Source organism: Puma concolor, chromosome D4 (genome assembly GCF_028749965.1).
Source record: "Puma concolor isolate L17-30 chromosome D4, mPumCon1.1.hap2, whole genome shotgun sequence".
In the NCBI taxonomy this organism is placed as follows: domain Eukaryota; kingdom Metazoa; phylum Chordata; class Mammalia; order Carnivora; family Felidae; genus Puma; species Puma concolor.
Window position 1 is genome coordinate 29,032,445 of NC_141679.1, and position 18,543 is coordinate 29,050,987.

At 41.1% G+C, this 18,543-nt stretch overlaps 1 protein-coding gene across 10 annotated transcripts in view; it reads left to right on the top strand.

Moving 5' to 3' along the window:
- Positions 1-13,949: 13,949 nt before the first annotated feature.
- The window catches only part of AOPEP (aminopeptidase O (putative)), a 344,323-nt gene continuing 339,729 nt past the window's right edge, over positions 13,950-18,543 (top strand). For 6 of the 10 annotated variants that reach the window (XR_015243503.1, XR_015243504.1, XR_015243505.1 and 3 more), the window contains exon 1: positions 13,951-14,048. The gene's annotated coding sequence lies outside the window, so the exon portion shown is untranslated. Of the gene's footprint in view, positions 14,049-18,543 lie in introns of all 10 variants that reach the window. The other 4 variants (XR_015243507.1, XM_086685159.1, XM_086685154.1 and 1 more) reach the window with 2 other exon arrangements.

The following is an 18,543-nucleotide window of genomic DNA, read 5'->3' on the forward strand; positions in this document are numbered from 1 at the left end:
CTGTGGTGTATAACTGGAGTTGGTGGGCGGAGCCGCAGTCAGACCTGATGTCTGCTCCCAGCCCACCACTGGGGCCACAGTCAGACTGGTGCGTGCCTTCTCTTCCCCTCTCCTAGGGGCGGGATTCACTGTGGGGTGGGGTGGTCTGTCTGGGCTACTTGCACACTGCCAGGCTTGTGATGCTGGGGATCTGGCGTCTTAGCTGGGGTGGGTAGGCAAGGTGCACAGGGGCAGGAGGGGCAGGCTTAGCTTGCTTCTCCTTAGGTGATCCACTTCAGGAGGGGCCCTGTGGCAGCAGGAGGGAGTCAGATCCGCTGCCGGAGGTTTGGCTCCGCAGAAGCGCAGAGTTGGGTGTTTGCGCGGAGCGAGCAAGTTCCCTGGCAGGAACTGGTTCTCTTTGGGATTTTGGCTGGGGGATGGGCGGGGAAGATGGCGCTGGCGAGCGCCTTTGTTCCCCACCAAACTGAGCTCTGTCGTCCGGGGACTCAGCAGCTCTCCTTCCCTTTGTCCTCCAGCCTTCCCGCTTTCTGAGCAGAGCTGTTAACTTATGACTTCCCAGACGCTAAGTTGCGCTTGCTGTCGGAACACAGTCCGTCAGGCCCCTCCGCTTTTTGCAAGCCAGACTTGGGGGCTCTGCTTGGCCGGCGAGCCGCCCCTCCGCCCCGGCTCCCTCCCGCCAGTCCGTGGAGCGCGCACCGCCTCGCCGCCCTTCCTACCCTCTTCCGTGGGCCTCTCGTCTGCGCTTGGCTCCGGCGACTCCGTTCTGCTAATCCTCTGGTGGTTTTCTGGGTTATTTAGGCAGGTGTAGGTGGAATCTAAGTGATCAGCAGGACGCGTGGTGAGCCCAGCGTCCTCCTACGCCGCCATCTTCCTCCAATCAAGCTAGACTGTTGTGTTTTCAATTCATTTGTTTCCATATATTTTTAAATTTCTTCTTTAGCTGGCTGGTTGACCCATTCATTCTTTAGTAAAATGTTCTTTAACCTCCATATATTTGGAGGTTTTCCAAACTTTTTCCTGTGGTTGATTTCAAGTTTCATAGCATTGTGATCCAAAAGTGTGCATGGTACTATCTCAATTCTTTTATATTTATTGAGGGCTGTTTTGTGACTCCGTATGTGATCTGTCTTGGAAAAAGTTCCATGTGCACTCGAGAACAATGTGTACTCTGCTGTTTTAGGATGAAAAGTTCTGAATATATCTGTCAAGTCCATCTGGTCCAGTGTATCATTCAGGGCCATTGTTTCTTTATTGATTTTCTATCTAGGTGATCTGTCCATTGTTTTAAGTGGAGTATTAAATTCCCCTGCAGTTACCACATTCTTACCAGTAAGATTGCTTATGTTTGTGATTAATTATTTTATATATTTGGGTGCCAACAAATTCGGTGCATAGACATTTATAATAGTTAGCTCTTCTTGATGGATAGACCCAATAATTATGATATAATGCCCTTCTTCATCTCTTGTTATAGCCCTTAGTTTAAAAATTTTTTTTTAATGTTTATTTATCTTTGAGACAGAGAGAGACAGAGCATGAATGGGGGAGGAGCAGAGAGAGAGGGAGACACAGAATCGGAAGCAGGCTCCAGGCTCCGAGCCATCAGCCCAGAGCCCGATGAGGGGCTCGAACTCACAGACCGCGACATCGTGACCTGAGTGGAAGTTGGATGTGTAACCGACTGAGCCACCCAGGCGCCCGACAGCCTTTAGTTTAAAATCTAGTTTGTCTGATATAAGTATGGGTACTCCAGCTTTCTTTTGACTTCCAGTAGCATGATAGATAGTTCTCCATCCCCTCACTTTCAATCTGAAGGTGTCCTCAGGTCTAAAATAGGTCTCTTGTAGACAGCAAATAGATGGGTCTTTTTTTTTTTTTTATCCATTCTGATACCCTATGTCTTTTGATTGCAGCATTTAGTCCATTTATATTCAGTGTTATTATTGAACTATTTATATTCATTGTGTTATCTGTGGTTTCATCCTTGTAGTGATGTCTCTGGTCCTTTGTGGTCTTTGCAACATTCCACTCACAGAGTTCCCCTTAGGATCTCTTGTAAGGCTGATTTAGTGGTGATGAATTCCTTCAGTTTTTGTTTGTCTGGGAACACCTTTATTTCTCCTTCTATTCTGAATGACAGGCTTGCTCGGTAAGGGAGATTCTTGGCTGCATATTTTTCCTATTCAGCACATTGAAAATTTCCTGCCACTCCTTTCTGGCCTGCCCAGTTTCAGTAGATAGGTCTGCTACTACCCCTATGTGTCTACCCTTGTAGGTCAAATCCCGTTTGTCCCTAGCTGCTTTCAGAATTCTCTCTTTATCTCTGTATTTTGCCAGTTTCACTATGATATGTCATGCAGAAGATCGATTCAAATTACATCTGAAGGGAGTTCTCTGTGCCTCCTGTATTTCAATGTCTGTTTCCTTCCCCAAACTGGGGAAGTTGTCAGCTATGATTTGTTCAAGTACATCTTCTGCCCCTTTCTCTCTCTCTTGTTTTTCTGGAACTCCTATGATACGTATATTATTATGTTTCATTGAATCACTTACTTTTCTAATTCTATCCTCATGGCCCAGAATTTTTTTATTTCTTTTTCTCAGCTTCATATTTTTCCATAATTTTATCTTCTATTTCACCTATTCTCCCCTCTATCTCGTCAATCCTCACTGTCACCGCTTCTATTTTGTGCCTCACTTACAGTATTTTTTAATGGATCATGACTATTTTTAGGTTCCTTGATCTCTGTAGCAATAGATTCTTTGCTGTCTTCTATGTTTTTTCAAGCCCAGTGATTAATCTTATGACTATTATTCTAAATTCTTGTTCAGTTATATTGTATATATCTGTTTTGATCAATTCTTTAGCTGCGATTTCTTCCTGGAATTTCTTTTGAGGAGAATTCTTCCATTTTGTCATTTGGCTAGTTTTCTGTCCCTTATGTGTTTTACAAGCTTGTTATGTGCCCTGCACCTGTGAGCACTACTATATTAAAGAGGGGTCATACACTGTCCAGGGCCTGGCCCTTCAGGAGGTGTTTTTTGGAGAGTGTTATTTGCTCTCTGTTTTTGTGACTTGGATGACTTTATCTCCCTACTCATAGTGATGTTTTGGACCCTCCACCAGGTGTGCTTTGATTTGTTCGCTGAAGTAGCCTTGGAAAGGAAAACAAACAAAAAATAAACAAAAACAAAAACAAACACACACACAAACAAAAAACCCAAAAACAAAAAACCAGAAACACCAGCTACAAGTAAACAGCAGGCTGGGGGTGGCGCTGATGGAAGAGGTCTTATCCCATACAAAGATAGAAATGACAGAGGCAAGGAAAAATAAAATAAAATAAAACTGACCAGACAGAGAAACTATACGACTTAATCCAGAGAATGAGAAAGGAAAATAAAGAACGGGGTGTAGAACAGGTATAAAGAGAATAGATTAAATATGTCTGCTTAAATAAACCAACAACCTGAATAACCAGACTAGAGGAGAGGAGAGATAATAAGGAGAAAAGGAAGGAATAAATGTATATATATATAATATATATATAATAGAATAGAACACAGTAAATATATTATATTAAATTATATATTATATTATTGCATATTATATTTTATATAATACATATAATATAAATATATTATATAAAATATAATATAATATAAAAGATATATAATATTATATATATATAAGAATTGTCTGAGAATGAAATCAGGCAATGCAAAACTGCTGGGTGCCTTGGAACCCGTGGCAGTGCTGGTCTGGCTCGGAGGAAGGGCTGTCCGGTTCCTCAGCATCAATCCGGCTCTCTTAGATGCGGAGTTACAAGGTGCAAAGGGGCGTGGTTTGGTGCAGGCGGGTATCGCCTCCCCTGTGGGTCCCCTGTCCCAGGCCCATCTTGTTGGTGATGGGGAGAAAAATGGAGACACCCAAGTCTCTCCTCCACAGACTGGGTGTCCAAACCACTGTGTTCATCCCATTCTCACTGCGCCTCAGGCACCAATGAGGCAGTTTTTCCTGCTCCACCGACTCCCACGCCTCCCTGGTGCTTGGCTGGAATTTAAACCCCGATGTCTTAAAGGGACGCACTTGCGGGTGCAGGCAGTCTTTGTCCTTTGAATGGTTATATACTTCTTCCCACAGCACTCCAGGGAGGGGATTGCTTTCTCCTACTGTGGATTACGCCTCTGCACTAGTTACTGAGCCCAGGGCTGGGTCCCTTCCTCCCCAGGTGTGGGAACAGGGCAGCCAGTCCCAGTCCAGAGATAGCTTCGCAGTTAGAGATTGGGTCTATCTCCAATTCCCATCTGTGGTTTTTCTCTTGTCCAGATACAGTCCTACGCTTTCCAACCTCTCTTTCTCTTCCCTTTGTCTCTCTGTGGAAGGGCATCCTTCCCCTCTGTTCCTCCGCCGCCCAATTTATGTCTCCCGCTTCGCAGTCACATGGCCATGGCCTGTCATGTTGTCCCAGTGGGTCCCTGGAGGCGTCCCTCTCACTTTGCTGCCCAGACTCTTGGAGTTCAAGGTCCTTTGGCCTCAACACCGCTATGTTTGAGGGACAGGGGAACTTTGGTTCCGTACTTCTCTGCCATGTTGGATTGTCTTCAGCTTTCTTGGTTCCTCAATATCCATCTCCCTTGCCCAATTTTATCTTCATGTCCTGGTTTGTCTTTTTCACCATCCCGGATTTGCTATTCGGAACCCACCTAGGACACAATACCAGAGCTCTGATCTCTAATGAAATAGACCCCTTTTATCTCCACAATAGCCTGGAAGTTCTTTGATGTCAGGGACATATTTTTCATCTTTGTATCCTCAGACCCCAGAAATGTACCCAATACATGGCAGCACTCAGGAAATGTTGCTAAAAGAAAAAGAATGAATGTGGCTATATGACACACATCCAGTTAGCAAGGAATGTATCAATCTTATGTCTCACATATCCTCTTCTCCATTGAACATACTCCTGCGTTAGAGAAGAAAAGAGAGACCAGAGATGAGTGTAGAAGGACTTTCTTTTCTAGAAGCCAGAGGCTCTGTGCCATCTATGGCTGAGCCACGTTAGTGTTTGCTTTCACTGGAATCCTCTGAAAACTGTTGTTTCCTTCTCTGGTAAAAATAAATATTTTATCATGAATGCCACTCTCTTTCTTTCTAGGAATCACTGTATTCCATCCATTTTGACAATACTTTGATGGCTTCCTGTGCCTTTTTTTTCTTACTTTTAGTAAAAGGATCATCATTTTCAGTTTTAGTGCTCTTGGAAATGACCCTGTCACTCTAAGCCACAGGATCTCTTCTGTGTTTACTTTTCACATCAGCCTCAATGTGGCAATAAGATCTGTGGCCTAAACTGCTATATGAGTATAAAGTTAACCCTTAAACAACCTGGGGGTTAGGGGCACTGACCCCCTCCCCACCCTGTGCCATCAAAAAATACACATATAACTTTTGACTCTGCCAAAACTTAGCTACTAATAGCCTACTGTTGACCAGAAGCCTTACCAATAACATAAATTGGTTTTATTGATATATATTTATATGTTATATGTAATACATACTGTATTCTTCCAATAAAGTAAGCTAGAGAAAAGAAAATGTTATCAAGAAAATCATAAGGAAGAGAAAATACACTTCTTACATTACTGAACTGTATTTATCAAAGAAAAAATCTGTGGTAAAAGGACCCACACAGCTCAAATCCCTGTTGTTCGAGGATTGACTGTATATAAAATCTATAGTAATCTCTTCAATCTATATTGACCAAATCACTGAGATGACCTGTGGCCCGTGTTTGTTAGGCCAATCATTATATTCAACTTTCATTTACCAACCATCCTTCTCTGGTATGATTTTCCTTTTAAAAACTTGCAAATATTTCATATCCTGAATTTATATTTTGACACATTCACCCCACCTGTCTCTCATCAATCTATAGGGATTTTTAGAGAGAATTCTTTTTGCCACAACTCCTGCCTTAGGAAATGATGGCATGCAACCCATGCTGGGTTCTAACATGCTCACTCCCTTTGGTGTGACATGTGGCTGGACTATGGTGACATTAAATGGGCCAGAGACATGGCACACAGGCTTTAAGCTAATTTCCTTATTCTTTAAGACTTTTTTTTAATGTTTATTTATCATTTTTGAGAGAGAGAGACAGTGTGAGCAGGGGAGCAGCAGAGGGAGAGGGAGACACAGAATCCAAAGCAGGCTCCAGGCTCTGAGCTGTCAGCACAGAGCCCGAGGCAGGGCTTGAACTCACAGACTGCAAGATCATGACCCAAGCCAAAGTCAGACGCTTAACCAACTGAGCCACCCAGGCGCCCCTAATTTCTTATTCTTAAGGAAATTCTATTAAGAGTTTAGAGGCTTATGTAACTATGTTTGGTAGTTAGGGGAAGTTAGAAAAGTAGAAATTTGAAATTAAGAAAAAATGACAACAAGCATGAAATCATTTAGTGACATTTTCTCATTATACAAATGAAGAAAATGCAAGCTCAGACAAGATGAGTAAGTTGCTGGGGCCATGCAGATAGTGACAGAATCAGAGATAATTATGAATTTTCCTTTAGTGGATGGGAATTTAGTAGACCACTCATACCAGAAATCCTGGGGCCTCTTATAACAAGGCAAAGCACAAACTTTATCTTCTAGAGAACACGAAGACCCATTTCCTTTCTGTGAACTCTTTATGGTTCATCCTAAAAAAGTGGTAATGGTTTATCAAAAACCGCACTGGTATTAGAGCTAGGCAAAAGGGTATTGTAAAGATTGTTTAAATCTAGTGTACAGAAGAGTAAATTGTGAATAAGTGTTTATTTAGCACATTCAAAGAGTAAGATGGTAGCAGTGACAAAAATAAAAACGAAAACAGAACAGGAGAGGGGCACCCAGTGGCTCAGTCAGTTAAGCGTCTGACTCTTGGTTTTGGCTTAGGTCATTGTCTCACAACTCATGAGTTCAAGCTGTGCATCGGGCTCTGAGCTGATGGCACGGAGCCCTGCTTGCAATTCTCTGTCTCCGTCTCTCTCTGTCCCTCCCTTGCTCATGCTCTCTGTCTCTCTCAAAAATAAATAAATACATTAAAAAAAAAAAAGCAAGAACAACTATAACAGCAGAAGCATCAGCACGGAGTACTATTTAAACATGGAAGAGAAGGCTTGGTATAGAAAAGAGTGAAGAGGTAAATCCACAACCCCCCAAATGCTGGAATTATCCCCCCCTTTATTTTCTTTAAAAACATTTTTTTAACATTTATCGAGAGACAGAAATAGAGCATGAGCATGGGAGGGGCAGAGAGAGGGGAGACACAGAATCTGAAGCAGGCTCCAGGCTCTGAACTGTCAGCACAGAGTCCAATGCAGGGCTCGAACTCATGAACTGTGAGATCATGACCCAAGCCAAAATCAGACACTTAACAGACTGAGCCACCCAGGCACCCCTATGCCCCCTTTTTAATTCCACACAACAAAAATTAATTGCAACTAGCAGCAGCAACAACAAACCTTACTAACGGGCAAAAGCCAGAAACAGTATTGTTTACTAAGAAGTCCAAAGAGATATCAGGGTCAGCATCTCAATGTCAGCAATGACTCAGGATCCACTCTCTTTCTCTTCCTCCTTTGTCAGCACATTGACTTTTCATCCTTTCTTAACTTTTTTTTAAGTGTATTTATTTAGTTTGAGAAAGAGAGGGCACGAGTTGGGTAGGGACAGAGAGAGAGAAGGAGAGAGAATTCCAAGCAGGCTCTGTGTTGTCAGCGCAGAATCTGATGCGGGGCTTAGACTTACAAACTGTGAGATCGTGACCTGAGCCGAGATCAAGGGTTGGATGCTTAACTGACTGAGCCACCCAGGCACCCACCTTTTCATCCTTAGGCTTACCATCCAAGGTCAAGATGGCTGCCACACTCCAGCATCTTTGTCCTCAGGCCAGCTAGCTCTTCTTTTATGACTATCTTTTTGTTAGAAAGGTAAAATCTGTCCCGGGAGCACTTAGCAGTCTTCCCCTTCCTTTTCATTGCCCAGATGGTCCCACATGGCCTAACTTAGCTGTAAGGAAAGCTGGGACCATGAAGAAGGGCAGAGAGGAACCGGATTCCATAACCAGTTTAGATTTGTAACTGTTCATCCATTGAGACTGAAGGAGGGGCCTACCTTCTTTGAGGTCAATGGATTTTCTTCCACAAAATCAGGGTTCTGTTACCGGGGGAAATGAGGGATATTACGTAGGATACGAGTGAGGCTACAACAGGGAAGTACCTGATTTATCAAGAAACTGAATTTAGGAGTTAATGCCTTCAGACAGTATCTCTTACAGGCCTCTGTTATGTTCTCTCAGGGGCTTGGAGTTACAAAAGTGAGCCTCCACTTCCTCTGAGAGGATTTTTCTTTTTGGTACTCAGGTCTACATTAAATCCACAAATGCCTTTACTGTGTATTTTTCTTTTGACCCCTAGTCCTCATATCAGTTAGTTTTAGTAGAAGAAACAAACCCAAAATAAAGTGACTTTAAAAAGAAAGCAGCCTATTTCTCTTGGTGGTTTCTCTTTAAAGCTGGTATGGTGGTTCTGTCCACAAAGTCCTCAGGGGTCTGGACTTCCATCTTGGTGCTTTTCCTTAAGGTTCTGAAGATTGAATTATAACCCAAGATAGCTACTGTGGGAATAACCAAGGCGCCTGGGTGGCTCAGTCGGTTAGCATCTGACTTCCGCCCAGGTCATGATCTCATGGTTCGTGAGTTTGAGTCCCACATTGGGTGAGCTTGAGCCCTGCTTCTGGTGGTTCAAGCCCAGGTTTGGGGGAGTCCCGCTTCTCTCTCTCTCTCTTTCCCTCACTCACTTGCACCCTCTCTCTCTCTCTCAAAAAAAAAAAAAAAAGGAATAACTAACACATCTGTGTTCCAATCAATGGACAGGAGGATGGGAAGAACACAAACTATGTCCTATCTGTTTTGAATTTTTTTATGTTTTCTTAACTATGAGAGGGAGAGAGAAAGAGACAGAGCGTGAGCGGTGGGGGGGGGGGGGCAAAAGAGAGGGAGACATAGAATCTGAAGCAGGCTCCAGGTTCTTAGCTGTCAGTACAAAGCCTGACACGGGGCTTGAATTCATGAACCATGAGATCATGACCTGAGTCAAAGTCAGATGCTTAACTGACTGAGCCACCCAGGTGCCCCTGTCCCATCTGTTTTGAAAGGATGGTTGCTACATTATACTTACTCTTACTGCCATTATCCAGCACTTAGTTACAGAGCCACATCTAGCTGCAAGGGAGGCTGAAAGGTAGTCTAGATACTTTTTTTTAATATTTATTTATTTTTGAGAGAGAGAGATAGAGTGTGAGCAGGGAAGGGGCAGAGAGAGGGGGAGACACAGAATCTAAAGCAGGATCCAGGCTCTGAGCTGTCAGTACAGAGCCTGACGTGGGGCTTGAACGCACAAACCGAGAGATCACGACCTGAGCCAAAGTTGGACACTTAACCCACTGAGCCACCCAGCTGCCCCAGAACTGTCTTTATGTTGAGTGGCCATGTGTCTGGCTAAGATAGGATTTTCTATTATTTAAAAGTTGAGGGTTCTATTATTATGAAAAAAAGAGATTAGATATTGAGGAATAGCCAGCAGTCTCTGTCTTCCCCTCCTCTATTATACAGAGTTCACCTGAGCCAAGCCAGAAATTCCCTTGAAAATGTTCCAGTGCACTAAATTGCAGTGGATATCAACAGATTTCATGGGCTGATAGCCTCAAGGGGAAAAACAGTCATTAATGAAAAGCATATCTGCTATATGTACTCCAATTATTCCAGAACTTAGGAAATACCTCTGCTTGCGGCATGAATAAATACTCATAAATGTGAGTTTTAGAACTGAAAGACCGGCTAAAGATTTTTAAGAGTTACTGAATAAATATAAGATGTTGACTCTGTCATTTTGATTCTGTGGGGTGATGATTTTGTATATGTGATCATAAACATTTAAATCAAAATTATGCCTACATCAACAATTTTAAAGAAAAACAGTATTTTCTAGAAAACTGTTTTTTAAATGGATTATGGCAGCATTCAAAATAAACTTCCTGAACCCTCTTGAACCCAATCAAAATACTTGCTTTTTGTGAGAAATTTCTTGAGAGACCTTTGAGATTTATCTTTAAGAAATAACACACAAGTTGGGTGCCTGGGTGGCTCAGTTGGCTAAGCATTGACCTCAGCTTAGGTCATGATCTCATGGTTCGTGAGTTCGAGCCCCATGTCAGGCTCTGTGCTGATAGCTTGGAGCCAGGAGCCTGCTTTGGATTCTGTGTCTCCCTCTTTCTCTGCCCCTCCCTGACTCATGCTCTGTCTCTCTCTCTCTTAAAAATAAAGAAACATTAAAAAAAAAAAAAAAAGAAGTAACATGCAAGTTAAGGTAAGCCAAAAGCAGGGATGGGTGGACTTCTGCAGTTTGGTGGCCTGGATACTTCAGCTTTACAAGCTGAGGGATTCTTTTCCATCAAAAGACAAATACCGTATTTTAAAATATCTGAAGACTGAAGCTACAAATGTAGAACTAGGGACAGAGTGTTTAAAAAGGCAGTGAGTTTGATTCTTTAAATATTCATTCTTAATCTATGTTTGTGTGAAGAGTGAAAATTTGTTGACATTTACAAAATCGTATTTGAAAGAAAACATTTATCACATAGCTGTTTGTGTATGAAGAATATAAAGTAACTTAAAAATATCTTTGTCTATGTATTTTGAGATATGAGAAATTGACACAAAAATATTTGGACTTTTTAATGTTTCAGATTTAAATGCATCTTCTGTATAGGAAAGATGGCACTTATGTAATTATAGTCTTAACTGTTGTGCAAAAAGTCTTCACAGAACATACCCATTTGATATAGGCTAGAGTCAAATCCTAGAAATCTATTCCTTTAAAAAAAGATTCCATTTTTGTCATAATAAGTTACTTTGTAAAATATAATTTATCCTATATAAACATGAGAAACAGGTGGGAAGAAAAAAGACAGTGGAAGGGGACCTTTATTCTTATTCTTATGAGTAACAAACAACAATATAATTGGTAATGCATGAATAACTTAGAAAAACAAGGTAGCTTTTACCACGTGGTTTGTTGTCTTGGCTATAGTTGTTGGTTAGCTGCCATACACAGAGTTTTAAGTGAGTACTTGTCCACTTTTCTGAGTTCTTTTTACTCTGAATCATCAAAATGAGAAAACTCTTTTTTCCCCCTTTTTTTAGATGGGTGGGGGGAGGAGGGGCAGCGAAGAGGGAGAGAGAGAGAGTGAGAGAGAGAGAGAGGGAGAATCCCAAGCAGGCTCCATGCCCAGTGCAGAGCCCAATGCAGGGCTCAATCCCAGGACCATGAGATCATGACCTGAGCTGAAACTAAGAGTTGGACGCTCAATTAACTGAGCCACCCAGGCATCCCAAAATGAAAAAATTTTGCATGTAAACCAACTTCTAATGACTGTTAATATCAGAAATCACCATACTCTCAACTTCAACTCCAGGTTTTAAAATTCTACTCGAAATCTTTAAAATCAGATATTAAATTCTTTAGAATAAAAAAAGGGCAAATTTCATCATGCTATTGAAATGCCATGTTCGATTTTATATAAAATTTGTTTCTTGTTTTTCCATTGTACCAAAATTATTTTTACTGGAATCAGTTTCAGTTTTTTTTACATATAAACTTTACACTAAAGTTAAAATTCAGTATTTTTTTTCTTCATGAAAAATTATAGCCATTAGAGCTTCTGGTATTATGAACTTTCTTTTGCAGTTAATTAACCAAGACAGATTTTTTTCTGCACAAACCTTGTAGATTTAAATTTTGTCAAGAATATTTGTTTTCCCATCAACATTTAATAAAAGAGAAATTGTATTTGCCATGTCTGTTTTTCTCAATTTTTCCAGTTTTCAATATTACCAACCAGTAGTTTCTTTCATTTTTTATTCTATAACAAAACTGTGTGTAGTTTTAGCTATTTGTTAATTTCATTTTGTATTGCTTATTTTAATCAAGTCCTTTTTTCCCCTGTTAACCTATTCACAATATCTTTGGTATTAAAACAGCCAGGCAAAAACCACAAAAAAATTCTAGGCAGTGATTGTGATATGTTTAGTGGCTTTAGAAGACAGAATTTTACAAATGGAACAGATCTTAGAAATCAACTAGCTCAATGCTCTCATTTTACAAGTGAAAAAACAGAGGCCCAGAAAGGTTATGTGACTTTCCCAAAGAGAGATACAAATGCTTCATCAAAGGCAGTAGTCAGTTAAGAATGGAGGTGATGGACAGATGTGATAAATATTGAGAAGATCAAGGTCAGCACATGTTTAGTTGGACTGTGGGATAAGGGAGAGATACGAGTCTGGGATCATCCTGGATTTTAGGCTTGGGTGACTTGGTGGATGTTGATACTGTTAACAGAGACAGAGAATTACTAAGTAGGTTGGGTTTGAGGGTGAGGGTAGATGATGAGTTCAGTTTTAAATGTCAACTTTGAGATGAGAACTGGATGTCTAGGTGAAGTTTGAGTATTTCAATAGGAAATTTTAGAAAGGCTTGGGTGGAGAAACAGACTTGGGAGTTATCAGCTTACAAGTTGTAGTCCCACAAGAGGAGATGAAGTCACCCTGCTGGGAAAATATCCACCAAGGAGGCAAAGTTGTAGCCTGCAGATGTGTTTTGTTTGGCCCAAAATAAAAATTTAACAAAATTTGAATTAGTGACTAACATTTAAAATTTAAGAAATTTTATGTAAGTATCTGTATATTTATCCATATATTGATTTATCTTTAAAAATGAGAGGATCTGACATCACCAAGCCAGCACTGCTGGTTGGCAAAAATCATCTAGAGCTGAGTAGGGACCATGAACTCCATTTCTCCATAGTCTCTATTCGCGAGCTGGCCCATAATTTAGGAGTAATTTTTGACACCTTTCTTTCCCTTTATCGCCTTATGTAATCCATCTCCAAGGCTGCCATCTCTAGCCCCAAATTATTAAATTTGTCAACTTTTCTCCATCATTCCTTACACCATCACTGCAAAAGCAATTGTCTCTTTGCATCCTTTCTTGTCTTCCAATGAGCTACTATACACAATATCGTTCATTGTATACACAACAGCTAGGGCGGTTTTATAAAATCAGATCCTGTTACTTGCATGTCTAAACCTCTTCACTGTCTACCCATTACACTTCAAATAAAACCCATGCCACTTATGATAACCCAGAAAGGCTCTGCAATATCAGGACTCTCCTTGCCTTGTTGTTCTCATCTTCGGTTTTTTTCCCTACCCTACTTTCTAACTTTCTCAAGGGCACCACATTTTATTCCCTCCTCATAGCTTGCGAACATGTCAACACTTCTCTTGGTTGTTTTTCCTCCAGATCTTGACAGAGCTGGCTTCTTCTCCGTTCAACAAGTCTCTTAACTTCCTTAACATCTCAAACTAATAGGGCACCCTCTGTCCTTTAGTTTCTGCGGCAACTTTTTCCCTCCACACACTTCTGATCTCTACGAATGCATGTAGATTTGTTGACTTATTCAATATGTACTTTCTCAACTAGAAAGCAATCTCCACAAAGAGATTACTGTTTTGTGCACTGCCGTACCCCAGACTGCTTGCCGGGCACATAGTTGGATTTTAATGAATTGTGGTGGAGTGAATATGTACACTACACTCATATATAACAGAGGCCGGAAAAAAAAAGGAAAAAAGTGCACTACTGTAATTCAGTAACTTTTCCTTTCCTAAATACTTGTAAGACTTTGCAATTAGAAATAATCGAGAAACAAGGGCAACCCCACACTTCCCAAAACCCGCCGAGCATTCCCCACCAGCCCATGCTCGCCGCAGCTCTGCGCTTGCGCAGACCTCCCCTCGGAGACTCCGCCCAGTCTTCCTGAAGGGGTGGACCGGGCCGGCAGCGGCCCGGGCGCGCGTGGATGACGTCACTCGACGCGGCCGGGGTAGCCCGTGGTAACCCAGAGTCTGCGGAAGTGGAGACCGGTGGGCAGGCGACTGACACAGGTAACCTGTACGCTCCCAGTTGGGTCCTTGCCTTCCTCTCCTTTCGCGCCGCGATGGCGGTGGGGACAGCAGCATCCTCTTCTAGAGGCGACCGGGACCCCTCCTCAATCCTCATCTTCCGTCGGTGGGGTCCCTATCCCCTCTGAGTCGTCTCAGACTCCTGAGGCTGAACCCGTCCTGGGGACTTGGGCTGAGCTGCCACTTCTCTCCGCGTCAGCTCTTGGGGTGGCGATGGGCACTGACCTCTCCTCTCCCCACTGGCACAAACCCTTCTTCAGCCTGCATTTGTCTCCTTCTTTTGCCTCCAGGCCCACTCCCCCCCCCCCCACCCCCCCACCTCTCCGCTCCTAGCTCCACAAGACTCATCTCCAGTCGTGTTTAAGGAGACAAAAACAGTTTACAGGTCTCTTAATTTCCACTTGCAGTGAAGCCCAACCACCTTCCCTGCCCCCCAACCCTGTACCACCCCCAACACCCGCCCCAAGAATCCTTACTGAGATCACCAAGCTTTGAATTTTGGTGTCCCTAAAGAGCATTCTTTCTCAGTCAATTATACTCCTTAACGCACGTATTTGTTGAATAAGGGAGTGGCGAAGGAATGTGAAAATCTAGTGTGATAATAAATGATCCACATGGGATCCAATCAACTGCTGAGATGGATGGAACAGTTACAGCATCTCATTAAAATATTCTTTATTCCTAGTTTTCTTTTTGGTTTTCAAGCGGTGGTGACAAGTACCTTTGCAAAGTTAGTCAGCAAAATAAGTATCAGAACCCCACTGGGAATGTTTAGACAGAAAAAAAAAAAATTGTTGACAATGGGACACCGGTTGTTACAAAACCAACCAGAATAGATATGGGAGGAAAGGCAGGATTCTGAAATCTATGATCTGGTGATGGTTTGGTTTTGTGTTTGTCTTTAAGTATGTTCCATTTTTTTTTTAATTTTTTTTTCAACGTTTATTTATTTTTTTGGGACAGAGAGAGACAGAGCATGAACGGGGGAGGGGCAGAGAGAGAGGGAGACACAGAATCGGAAACAGGCTCCAGGCTCTGAGCCATCAGCCCAGAGCCCGACGCGGGGCTCGAACTCACGGACCGCGAGATCGTGACCTGGCTGAAGTCGGACGCTTAACCGACTGCGCCACCCAGGCGCCCCGTCCATTTTTGAATAGAGCATATCTTCATATAATTTTGAGAAGCCTGCCAATTACTTGCTAATTGGTAAGATTAGATTCTTCTAATATTAGGGGGACAAAGTAGAATAAGGTTATGGAATAATAATAGTCACTCATTGTTAACCATCTGCTGTGTCTCAGGGACTTCATTTGACACTTTGCATATGTTTTCTTCTTAGCTCACACAACAACCTTGTGTGAGTTAGGAATTACTAATCCTCAATTTACAGAGAAGGAAACGAGCGCAGGTATGTGAGGTTAACTTGCCAAAAACTCTAACTAAATGCTGGAGCCAGGCTTTAAGTTCAGGTCCGTGTATGACTTCAAAGCATATACCTTTTTTTTGTTTGTTTGTTTTTAAATGACTCTACTATAAATGATAAAATTCCAGCCTTTTCACAGTAGTCACATCTAATTGTGTGAGTTTATTCACTCATCTATCTAAATGATTTGACACTTTGTAATATCTTTAGTATTAAGTTCTTATATACCTGGAATTAAAATGCCTGGAAAGCTTATGATTCCCCCTAGACACACACACACACACACACACACACACACACACACACACACACACACAATCCTTAAGAATGAGATAAGTTGGGGGCGCCTGGGTGGCTCAGTCGGTTGAGCGGCGGACTTCGGCTCAGGTCATGATCTCGCGGTCCGTGAGTTCGAGCGTTGGGCTCTGTGCTGACAGCTCAGAGCCTGGAGCCTGTTTCAGATTCTGTGTCTCCCTCTCTCTGACCCTCCCCTGTTCATGCTCTGTCTCTCTCTGTCTCAAAAAAAATAAATAAATAAACGTTAAAAAAAAATAAAATAAAAAGAATGAGATAAGTGGGAAGCACGATTGCTCAGTACAACCCTTCTTTCTTCTTTTTAGACCCCTCAGGGAATGTGTAATTCATGATTTTGGAAAGTTTTACCCCTTTAAGAATTGAAAATCCTATTGACTATTTTGGATAGAAAAATTTTAAATGTCCTAAACAATTCCTTGCCTTCTTAAATACTAAGTATACTGATGTATTTTAATCTTTTCTTAATGTCTTAGAGCAGTCATTTTATTTATTTATTTATTCTTTAATATTTATTTATTTTGGAGAGAGTTCAAGCAGGGGAGGGGCACAGTGAGGGGGACAGAGGATCTGAAGTGGGCTCTGTGCTAACAGCAGAGAGCCCAATGTGGGACTCGAACTCACAAACCATGAGATCATGACCTGAGCTGAAGTCCGACGTTCAACTGACTGAACCACCTTGATGCTGCTCAGAGCAGTCATTTTATTTTTTTAATTAAAATTTTTTTAATTTATTTCTTATTTTTATTTATTTATAATATAATTTATTGTCAAATTGGCTAACATACAGTGTGTGAAATGTGCTCTTGGTTTTTGGGGTAGATTCCTGTGGTTCATCATTTACATACAACATCCAGTGCTCATCCCAACAAGTGCCCTCTTAGTGTCCTGTGTTATAATTTGGTAATTTCCTCAGAGATTTTATTATATTTAACCACCCAAACTGCTTTGCATTTGGAGTTTACTTATACTTTATGTATTCCATTCCTCACTGTCACCAAGAGGTAGTAAACCATAGTGATTAAAAGCAGGGATGGGGTTGGGGGGAGCGTGGGGTGGCTCCTGGGTGGCTGTCATGATCTCACGCTTTGTGAGTTAAGGCCCCTCGTTGGGATCTGCGCTGGCTGCATGGAGCCTGCCTGGAATTTTTTTCTCCCTCTCCCTCTGCCTCTCCCTCTGCCCTTTGCCTTCTCTCTCTCTCTCTCTCTCTCTCTCTCTCTCAAAATAAATAAATAAACATTAAAAAAATAAAAACATTCAGGGACTGGGGAACCACACTTCCATTATTCAGGTCCTAGCTCTGTCACTTACTAGCAGCTCAGTGAGCCCAGACAGGACAGTTGACCCCTCTACACCTCAATTTTCTCATTTGTAAAATGGGAATAATAAGATACTTTTTATCAGAAGATGTTGTGAGGATAAAGTGAGTTAGTTTATGAAAAGAGCTTAGAACAAATCAGGCATATTGGAAGAGCCATGTAAGTGTTTGCTAATATTATTAGTCTAATTTGGGCCTTAGGTTCTTTGAAAATTGCATTCTAGTTCTCTGAAAATTGTTATTCTTTGAATGATATTTGATATATAATATTTATGAGTTTACTGGAGAATTAAATTATCCTAACTAGAGTGCCTTAACCTTAGCCATTCTGGGAAAATGCTAATTTATTAAATTTACTTTCATTTTGTCTTTGAAATGCAATATGCTTTTTGGTTGCACTGTTTGGAGTGAAGACTTCAAATATTTCATGTTATTATATGTATTTAATAGACTTTTAATTTCTGTTTTGAATTTGGGGGATATTTCAGTGGTTTAAATTATGGTTTACCAATATATGGGAACCCACTCTACTTTTGAATTGAATACCAGTTGATTTATACATCTGTTTATTGTGCTCTGCACAGGTATGCTGTTGCTCTCATGTTATGATTCTATGTGGATAAATACCTCCTCATAGAACTACCATTATGCATTGGTCACATATAAAGCTACCTTCTCAGTGTAATTCTCTTTTTTCTGTCTTCAATGAGCTAAAAAAAATTGACTATAAGCAAAATGAAATAATGTTCCGTATTGAATTTACAAAGTGTGTACCCATTTTCAAGCATGTATTTTAAACCAAGTTCAAGCTAGGAGTTGATATTGACTCCTTTGGTATCCCTAGTCAGGAACTTGAGAATAAGTGATCTACTTTTTTAATTTTAGTACCATTAAAGCTGATACTCATGTTAAAACTTCCTGTTGAAAATGTAGGTTGTATGTTTTGAAGATTTTGATTGTGGTAAAATATTCATAATATAAAATTAACTATTTTAACCATTTTTAAGCATATAATTCATTGCAATTAAGCACATTTGTAGTATTGTTTAATTATCACCATTATCCATTTCCATATTTTTTTCATCATTCCAAACAGAAACTCTATACCCATGAAAAAATGATTCCCTATTCCCCTCTCCCCCCTCCCCCCAGCCCCTGGTAACCTCTATTCTACTTTCTGTTTCTATGAATTTACCTATTCTAGGTGGAGTCATACACTATCCTTTTGTATCTGGTTTATTTCACTTCATATATTTTCAGTGTTCACCCATGTTGTAGTAGAGTTCATCTGTGTGGTAGCATCTATCAGAATTTCATTCCTTTTATGGCTGAGTAACATTCCATTGTATGTATATAGCATATACTATACTTTTGATGCATATTGAATCATGCTTTTATAGACTTCTCATTCCATATAGTATGAA